This window comes from Ctenocephalides felis, unplaced genomic scaffold (assembly GCF_003426905.1).
Source record: "Ctenocephalides felis isolate EL2017-DRISC unplaced genomic scaffold, ASM342690v1 CF-g0.4_SCAFFOLD_01170, whole genome shotgun sequence".
NCBI lineage: Eukaryota > Metazoa > Arthropoda > Insecta > Siphonaptera > Pulicidae > Ctenocephalides > Ctenocephalides felis.
In genome coordinates, this window is record NW_020537324.1 from 13,192,447 (window position 1) to 13,200,106 (window position 7,660).

The following is a 7,660-nucleotide window of genomic DNA, read 5'->3' on the forward strand; positions in this document are numbered from 1 at the left end:
ATAAGATTGTAGACATATACAAGATAATTTCCGTTTGTTATTAAGGATTTTTTTGTAATAGAAATATCGGTATTTTGAAGTTAAATTTATCCAAAAAAATGTTCTACAGAATAATTAGTATTTGAGTAGAAAATCTATTCGAATAAAGACCATGTAAATTGTTGATCAATCGGATACTTGATACACACATATTCAAATCTGATATACAAATTAGTTAATTAATGGATTCGTTTTCTGTTATGAAAGTGTTCTGCAAACTAGAGAAACAGTAAACAAAAGTATTTTATAAAATACACAAAGAGATCATAAAACCTACCCTAATTAAAAATACTAACTCATTAAAAACTTATATGTTTAAATTAAAGGTTAAAAGAGTTGAAGCTCTGGAATAAAGTTTCATTATTTTGTTTATCTTTACTGTAAGAAAGAAATTAATTAGTTATTTTAGAACTTTATATATGTACATAATAACGATACCCTTATTGTGAAATAAAAGTTTAAAAGACTAAACAATGAATTAATTTTATTATATAATTGCACAATTTCAATATAACTAATAATATTATTTTTATAAATATTTACAAAACTTTTTTCAATATTAATACTAAGGAATCTTGTATTATATCAAATCAATTGCTGAGATTGCGAATTAATATATATTGGTTATAGTAGACAATTTATTAAAATGCTTTAGAAATACAAGAACAATCCTGAACATTTTAAAACAGTGCTGATAAAACATATACTCACATAGAAACACAATATAAACCTAACCTAACTCTTTTTTCGTTCTAAATAAAATTAACTTAAGAAACATTTTGCTGGAGGCAGCAAATATAGTCCTAAAATATACTAGTGCTAACTAGAAAATAGTGCAGTAATCTAAAGTTTGTGAATTATTAGACAAAAACCAAAAAAAATGTCCCGAATTTTTTATTTATTGCTAAAGAATGAAAAATCAATTTCAAAGTCGTTTTATTCAAAACTTTTATATTGGAGTGTATATAACTGTTGCCGTGGAATTGTAGTAAATTGCATCTAGTTTCACATTATCGTACTGAATAATAGTGCTTTCATATAAAATTTGTAATTATTTGACAAAAACCAAAAAAATGTCCCGAATTTTCTATTTATTGCTAAAGAATGAGAAATCAAATTCAAAGTCGTTTTATTCAAAACTTTTATATCGAAGTAGAAATAACTGTTGCCATGAAATTATAGTAAATTCTATCTAGTTTTACGCTATCTAACTGAAAAATAGTGCTTTCATATGAATTTTGTGAGTTATTTGACAAAACCAAAAAAATGTCCCTAATTTTCTATTTATTACTAAAGAATGAAAAATCAAATTCCAGGTCGTTTTCATCAAAACTTTAATATCGGAGTGTATATAACTGTTGGAATGGACTTGTAGTAAATTTTATCAACTACGAAATATACTATATTTCAATTTTGATAATATTTCACTAAATTTTACGTTACTGAAGTGAGTTTTTGATGTCGTAGAATGTAAGTCTATAAATTTGATATAATAGCGATGTAAATGAGATCTAATTACACAAAATTACTATTCTGTGATGTAAACTTCCTCCAGCTTCGATTTAAAAAATTGCACGAATAAACATCTTAAATACTTCCGCAACGCATGGGGCACTTTGTAATAATTGATCAAATTGGCGTTATTAATGCATCATGGTCGGGACTCCCATGTAGGAAAATCATATGCCGGCACTTTGCTCTAGGAACTGATATATCTACAACGGTATATGGTATATCAATTAGTCCTGCTATGCCAATTACAACTATTATTATATGACACTTTGAAGACAAGGAGCTAGCAGTTTAGTTATTCAAGCCAACAATGCAAAATTACAAACCCTATAGTAAAAGACACATGGTATTTAGAAAGAATTACAGCAATAATCGAAGTAGTGATTGTTAGACTGAACAATTATCCAGGTGTAATTGGTATTGCTCTAATGGACAATTTGAAAAACTTCTAAATTTTTATATTTTTTATTACTAAACCATCTATAATTGGTCTATAATACCATAGGGTGTTCGTAACGATTATGATATCTCTATCATCATACAAGGTCAATAAAATCAGTTTACAAAAAAATAGCCCAGCCGATCTTTATCAAATACCAAAAGCACGATTTAATTCCCATTGATATTATACGAACGAATTTTAAATTACTTACTAGGTGTAAGTGGTATTGTCTTAATGGGCAATTTGAAAAACTTCTAAATTTTGATAATTTTTTAATATTAAACCACCTTTAATTTAATAAGTCTATAATATTTAAGGAAGTTCGTTAGGATTATGATAACTCTATCATCAAAGTCAATAAAATATTTTACAAAAAAGGCCTAGCTGATCTTTGCCTATTACCAAAAGCTAATCAGCACGATTTCCATATTATACAAACGAATTTTAAAATTTCAAAATCTTGAGCTTAAACCTAGAGCAATAATTTCACTTTTACTTAATATAACTTCAAAATTACATTTGAACCTTTTAAAAGTAATAAATAGTTTGAAGTATAGAACAAATATTTAGCATTTCTTTGAATATTATTTAAACTAACTAGAGTATATAATTTTTATGGCATTTTTTAAATTGTGTATACAGTTTTGTTATAAATTCATTATAAAGGTGATTAATTTTCGATTTGCTCAAACATTATCAAAATGTTGGAATAACATGTAACCCTAAATTTTACATTGGTTAGATAATTAAGCCTTAAGTTCTAAAATAGACTAATCACAATTTATTATAATTTTGTCTACTTTTGAATCAAAGTCATAGATAATTTACGATTTGCAATAAATTTGGATCAGAATTTTAATCAAATTCACAGTTACGACTAGGATATGAAATGAATTTTCTAACTACATAAAAAGTAATTTATAAATTATAATATTATTATGGAAGCTATAATATAAATATATATTTAAGACCGAAGCTATAAATTCGTTAAATTTACGATCCATAAAAATAAATTAATCAGAGAACAACAGAAAGATTTACGAATAAGAGTATGATTAAATTTCTGCTCTACCGTTTCTAACAAAAAAACATAAATCACTTGAAAAGATATTTTTTTCATTTACTAAGTATAAAATATTAGTATAAATTGATCAATCAAATGGTTAGTGTTAATCTTGCCCTGAGACATAGATGTGGCATTTTGTATATAAAATTAGCCAAAAAGTGACAAAAAAGTTTAATTATTTTCCTAACTCTCTATATAATAAAATATAAGTTATTTTATTATATAGAGAGTTAGGAAAATAATTAAACTTTTAATTTATTTTTTTTTTCATTTAACTTAGACTAACAGTATCAGAAAAATAAAAATGCAAACTTCATAATAAATATCACAACAATTTTCTCATTTTTATCTTAATTTTATTAAAGATTGTTCGACGTTCGAGAGAAAACTTATTATTAGATATCACGAGGTGACTTTCTACTTAATAATCGTGTAGTAATTTTGTTGTCAAGTAAGACCATTTATTTTATATATTTTCTAATTAACCTAATTCGTGTTAAAAACTGTCGAAGAGAAAATTTATGAAGGTGGTAATTAGTTTTAATGTCCCATTATTAAATGAAGGTGTGATTTTAAGATACCTTCCATATGACAAAGCTTAAGTAAATAAGTAGGCTAATGTAAGAATTATCTTTAAAATCATCTCAAAACAATTGATTATACAAAATTGATTATACATTATATTTTATACAAAGTCATTCAATATTCTAAACAAGTAAATAAACATGTGAAATGATTTATACATTTATTAGATGACTAAATTAAAAATTGCTGCTTCATTTCAGAATCTAGTTCAGTAAGTCAAGATTATAAATAAATAAAAATTATAATTTCTATTAATAATTTGTATTTAAATTAATTAATTCAGTGCAAAAATAGCCTTCAGGTGACTATAAAACTTGCATTGATAAATAAATAAATAATCAAACAAATGGAATGTTCAGCAAGTCATGAATTTTGAAATGTTTGATAAAAAGAAAGTTATTAACCTTTGACATCAATGTGATAAATATTGTAAAAAAGTTAAGACGGCACATGGTTGAATATACGATTTAAAAATATGAAATGTATATTTAAATTTAATTAGTAAAATATGCAAAGTAATGAATAAATGTTAAAAAATTTAAAATGTATTAAATAAGTAATATATACCATAATTTTATGATTTTTGTAACATGGTATATACAACAAAAATTAGATGTTATTAAATATTAGAATACGTATTAATTAATTATTGACTCCATATGAATTATATTAATGTCATAACATTTCTTGTACAACAAATGTTTGCATAATAAGACCTCAATAAATTATTCCATATGTAACCCAATACGATTAAATTCCTGCATGTTAGTCAAACTAATATATTGAAATAAACAAATTGAAAAAAAGAGTTTTGAATATGAATCGATAAATAATTTACGACTCCAAAAGTGGTATCATGCTGTGTAATTCACATACCAGCCAGATCTAGTGCGTTGTGATTTGAGATATTCAAATGAAGGCGATTGAAGGATAACCATAATATAAATATATATATATATATATATATATATATATATATGTCGAGATTGATAGGTACTTCTATAAGCAATATGTTTACAATCCAAATTTTCAAACGTGAGCATTAATATTCAGTTTTGCTTCTTCGGATTCTAAAATTTCACTAAAATCTCTTGAGAAAATCTGTTTTGTTACAATGACGTCGATTTAAAAAATCCAAATAGTAACAATAACATAATGATTCTAGTAAGTTTTTATAATAATGATATTTAAAAAAGCAAAAGATTTTGCCGAAACCAGGGATCGAACCAGGGACCTTTAGATCTTCAGTCTAACGCTCTCCCAACTGAGCTATTTCGGCTGCATAAACGACACTATAAAGATCAGAGCAGACGCCGGAACAAATCCAAATTTCTAATAATTGTAGATTATCAATATTTACATGACATACTATTGGAGAATCGCAAAACAATTTGCCGAAACCAGGGATTGAACCAGGGACCTTTAGATCTTCAGTCTAACGCTCTCCCAACTGAGCTATTTCGGCTGCATGAAGACTCTAAAGACCAGAGCAGACGCCGGAACAAATCCAAATTTTTAATAATTGTAGATTATCAATATTTACATGATATACTATTATGAAATCGCAAAACATTTTGCCGAAACCAGGGATCGAACCAGGGACCTTTAGATCTTCAGTCTAACGCTCTCCCAACTGAGCTATTTCGGCTGCATAAACGAGACTATAAAGACCAGAGCAGACGCCGGAACAAATCCAAATTTCTAATAATTGTAGATTAACAATATTTACACGACATACTACCAGGAAATCGCAAAACATTTTGCCGAAACCAGGGATCGAACCAGGGACCTTTAGATCTTCAGTCTAACGCTCTCCCAACTGAGCTATTTCGGCTGCATGAATGAGACTATATAGACCAGAGCAGACGCCGGTACAAATCCAAATTTCTAATAATTGTAGATTATCAATATTTACATGACACACTATCAGGAAATCGCAAAACATTTTGCCGAAACCAGGGATCGAACCAGGGACCTTTAGATCTTCAGTCTAACGCTCTCCCAACTGAGCTATTTCGGCTGCATAAACGAGGCTATAAAGACCAGAGCAGACGCCGGAACAAATCCAAATTTCTAATAATTGTAGATTAACAATATTTACACGACATACTACCAGGAAATCGCAAAACATTTTGCCGAAACCAGGGATCGAACCAGGGACCTTTAGATCTTCAGTCTAACGCTCTCCCAACTGAGCTATTTCGGCTGCATAAACGAGACTATAAAGACCAGAGCAGACGCCGGAACAAATCCAAATTTCTAATAATTGTAGATTAACAATATTTACACGACATACTACCAGGAAATCGCAAAACATTTTGCCGAAACCAGGGATCGACCAGGGACCTTTAGATCTTCAGTCTAACGCTCTCCCAACTGAGCTATTTCGGCTGCTAGAAGAACACCAGAGCAGACGCCGGAACAAATCCAAATTTCTAATAATTGTAGATTATCAATATTTACATGACATACTATTGGAAAATCGCAAAACATTTTGCCGAAACCAGGGACCTTTAGATCTTCAGTCTAACGCTCTCCCAACTGAGCTATTTCGGCTTCTTGTGGAGAAGAACACTCAAGAAAACCCATTTCGTTAAAGAAAAAAGGTACGAGTCCCACCATTATAAAATTCAAGTTGATATCATATTCCACATAGCTTCCTACCACTTCTCCTAACCTAATAAAATATTCAATTTATCACCATCAATTAATGAATTCCACTCAGATTTCATCACTTTATGCACATTCAACTTTCATTATCTTGTTTATAGTAAATAGCAACATTTCCAGAGCCCACACGATCAAGTCTCACTCTAAATAAATTACAATGAGATGAATGTTTACTTTAAATGAATATGTGTAGACATTCATATTTCATATAACACCACTCGGTATTAAATCATTAATCACTTTAAGAGAAGGGAGCAACGGGCACTTGCATTTCTGATCAAATTATAAACTCATTAATATAAGGTGTCTATAGGATTGTAACCTTGACTATAATGGAACATATATGGTAGCTATAAAATATTAAAGAAAGGTGCATTCTTTGATATATTATTATACCTAATCGCTATAACGATATTATAACTGGTTTTAATCACAACTGTAAATTTAGAAATCTTCTAGCTAAAGTACATAGTATGACAATCCTAATCAGCTAGCCTGGCACAAGTATTATGACAAGTTCACTTTTTTACCTATATTATTTTTATGTAGACTATCTAATCTCTCTTTTGTCGTTTATTTATGTATCAACACAAAATTATCATGTACATTAATCAAACACTGATATTAATCAAAACCAGCCAATGTTGATAATTAATTAACCATGAAATAACTGTTTTTATACCATGTACTCATAAACCTCCAAGTTTTCGAAATATATGAGTGTGGATACCGTTGCTGAAATATACAAAACAGTCTGAGCTTAAGATTACTAAAATTGATAGACTTTAACTATCGTAATTAATATTGTTATGAGGCAATAAATAGGCCTGTGTAATAAATAGTAAATGTATTTGGGTGGTCTCTAGAATGAACAAAAACTCATCAACTCTTTATTAGAGATGAACAATATAAATTAGAAAACTACGATGGGGATTATAAAGGTTACAATGGAGATGTTGGGATGGATCATTTTTAAAAATTAACTATATACTGATTAGATTTTTATATTTTTAACGCATAACGCACCTAAAAAAAATTAATTTGTTTACATAATGAAAGTAACTAGGTGTTAATAGTATTTTACCTTAAAGCAAGGTGCGTAAACTTCCCGATGGGTCAAATAATCGACTTAATCAATATAAATTGAGGTTTAGCTATTCATTTAAAAGTTTTCGAGGTATTAATGAACGTTGGTTTATAATATTCAATATTACACCAATTGGCTTTATACTATCATATAATTCACAACTGTCCTTAGTTGGCACCTAGCAAATAACGTAACAAGTTGATGTATTTTTGAATATTCTATGTAATAAAAGTAGAAGCAAAATAATAAAAATAAAGTG

At 28.3% G+C, this 7,660-nt stretch overlaps 7 non-coding genes across 7 annotated transcripts; all 7 read right to left on the reverse strand.

Annotated features, from left to right (window-relative positions):
• Positions 1–4,850: 4,850 nt before the first annotated feature.
• On the reverse strand, positions 4,851–4,923 carry Trnaf-gaa. The gene has a single exon. It is a non-coding gene; the product is annotated as a tRNA-Phe (tRNA).
• Positions 4,924–5,036: 113 nt separating this feature from the next.
• Positions 5,037–5,109, reverse strand: Trnaf-gaa. The gene has a single exon. It is a non-coding gene; the product is annotated as a tRNA-Phe (tRNA).
• A 110-nt stretch (positions 5,110–5,219) lies between these two features.
• Trnaf-gaa lies at positions 5,220–5,292 on the reverse strand. The gene has a single exon. It is a non-coding gene; the product is annotated as a tRNA-Phe (tRNA).
• A 113-nt stretch (positions 5,293–5,405) lies between these two features.
• Positions 5,406–5,478, reverse strand: Trnaf-gaa. The gene has a single exon. It is a non-coding gene; the product is annotated as a tRNA-Phe (tRNA).
• A 113-nt stretch (positions 5,479–5,591) lies between these two features.
• Positions 5,592–5,664, reverse strand: Trnaf-gaa. Its single transcript has one exon. It is a non-coding gene; the product is annotated as a tRNA-Phe (tRNA).
• A 113-nt stretch (positions 5,665–5,777) lies between these two features.
• Trnaf-gaa lies at positions 5,778–5,850 on the reverse strand. Its single transcript has one exon. It is a non-coding gene; the product is annotated as a tRNA-Phe (tRNA).
• A 113-nt stretch (positions 5,851–5,963) lies between these two features.
• Trnaf-gaa lies at positions 5,964–6,035 on the reverse strand. Its single transcript has one exon. It is a non-coding gene; the product is annotated as a tRNA-Phe (tRNA).
• Between the last annotated feature and the right edge of the window lie 1,625 nt (positions 6,036–7,660).